The sequence below is a fragment of the Cyprinodon variegatus genome, unplaced genomic scaffold, assembly GCF_000732505.1.
Source record: "Cyprinodon variegatus isolate N-32 unplaced genomic scaffold, C_variegatus-1.0 Scaffold205, whole genome shotgun sequence".
NCBI classification, from domain to species: domain Eukaryota; kingdom Metazoa; phylum Chordata; class Actinopteri; order Cyprinodontiformes; family Cyprinodontidae; genus Cyprinodon; species Cyprinodon variegatus.
The window spans coordinates 13859-16011 of record NW_015150658.1 but is presented as its reverse complement, the minus strand read 5'-3'; the positions used below and the strand labels follow the sequence as shown (position 1 = coordinate 16011).

Below are 2153 nucleotides of genomic sequence, written 5' to 3'. Positions count from 1 at the left end.
TCATGTTTACGTACTCTCATCAGGATCCTAGCTGCAGAGTTTTGAATGTACTGAAGCCTCTGCAGACTCTTTTTAGGGATCCCAATGAGAATGAGATTTGCAATAGTCCAGTCTGGAGGAGACAAAGGCATGAACCAGCTTTTCGGCGTGTGGGAGGGAGAGAATGGGACGGAGTTTGGAAATGTTTCGGAGGTGGAAGAAAGAGGTCCTTCATAAATGATTTATGTGAGCTTCAAAAGTGAGTTGTGAGTCCATTCTTACACCAAGATTACTAACTGTTGATGAGAGCGGGATATTAGTACCAGAACAAGTGATGAGTTCCAACCACGATGGCTTCAGTTTTGGAGCTATTGAGTTGAAGAAAGTTTTGCTCCATCCATATATTTAAATTCACTACAAAAAAAAAAAAAAAAAAAAAAAAAAAAAAAAGAAATTCTTAAAATGTGTTTTTCTTTAATCTAAGCAGGTAAATAAGATGATTAGCAAATGAAATTTGTCTTTTTGCCCTTAAAATAAGATAATTACATATTATGCACTTGAAATGAGACAATGCAAGTTTTTTTCATATTGTATAAAAAAAACGAAATTTCGTTTTGTTCAGCCCTTATAACATTTCCATTTCTTAGAGTGCAGCAGTGATCAAATGTAAACAGTGTGGGAGAAAAAAAACATGGTGCCAATAAGCGCAGTGATATGGAAGTTAAGAGCATTAAAATATATATGGTGCAATTATGCAGTGTTTTGGTTTGGTGTTGTTAGGTTGATGCAGAGTCTGATTTAGTTTTTTCAACAGTTCAGGTGTCTGATGGTGGTGGGGAAGAAGCTGTTTCAGATTCTGCTGAACCTGCACTAAATGATTCGAAGCCATGATCAACATTGGCAAAGCGTCTCACTTAAGCTCAGTTAAAGAAAAAAATTGACATATTTTAAGAAAATTTACTTTGATTTATTTATTTTTTTTTTTTTTGCAGTATTCAAATAGTATTTCATCCTAAATGGCATTTGAGCACACGTGCACATTTTCAAGACTCTGGAATGCCTTTGTATTGACCACAGTAACTACTGGCTGAGCAGATAAAATGGGCTGAAGTTTAAATGGTAATTTTCTTTTCTTTAAACACGCTCATNGAGCCAAAGAGTGTCCATCCATGGGAGTAGTGCTTGAAGTCAGAATTCCCTAACCACTACCCTATATAAAAGAGACCACCCCAGATGGGACTCGAACCCATAATCCCTGGCTTAGGAGGCCAGTGCCTTATCCATTAGGCCACTGGGGCAACACAACAGAGAGTTTTTTCCATGTTTCCTTCTTCCTGAAAATAAGGCAATATTGTTTTGTTATACAGAAGCCTTCAGAAGAAATGTAAATTTTCTTCATACATAAAAGAAAATAAATATGAAAGTAATTTATACTTAATTTGAGTTGTAATTTGAACTATTTTATTTCTATTTTTGAATCTTGCTTTGGGTCGATGTTTTCTCTATGAACAAAATGCTTTAAAACGGCACCTTTTATAATTTACTTCATTTGTTAATTAATCAAAGTAATGTCCTCAAAGAAGAATTTAAAATCAAAAGATGCACCTCAGCGGGTGTTGCAGAAAATACCAATAACAAACAAATTGATTTTCTTATATAATTTTTGATGTCATCAGTGCCATGTTGCTGATTTTACTAGACCAAAACTATGATGTAGCAGTTCTTCAGTTCTTAATATGGAAAAGCAACAATCTATGGTGAGTTTGATTGATTTTATAGAGTGTTGTTGATTGTAGATGATGAACAGGACAATGTTTCATAACGTTAAGCAAGTATTCACATTTCGTTCTATTCTCACAATCATTGGTGCTTTAGGATCTGGTGTCTACTGTTAAAAGTACATTCTTATATGTTTGTTGAGTTTTACTGTGTTCTTAATTGAGTTGTTTTGTACATAGAATAGAATTTAACTTTATTGTCATTACACAGTGTAATGACAATAAAATAAAACTAAATTCTATTCTACAATGACAAAGCAAATCAATCCATTCTCTCCATTTCACCCATCCCTTTTTTGGGGAGCACAGCAGTGGGCAGCCATTGTGCAGTATGCAGGTTAAAGGTCTTGCTCAGGGAGCCAGAGTGGCAGTCCATGGGAGTAGGGCATGAAGTTA

At 35.0% G+C, this 2153-nt stretch overlaps 1 protein-coding gene and 1 non-coding gene across 2 annotated transcripts in view; one reads left to right on the top strand and one right to left on the bottom strand.

Annotated features, from left to right (window-relative positions):
• Window positions 1–2153, top strand: part of rpl8 (ribosomal protein L8) — a 14774-nt gene that overhangs the window by 1925 nt on the left and 10696 nt on the right. The window lies entirely within an intron of this gene.
• trnar-ccu lies at window positions 1205–1277 on the bottom strand. Its single transcript has one exon. It is a non-coding gene; the product is annotated as a tRNA-Arg (tRNA).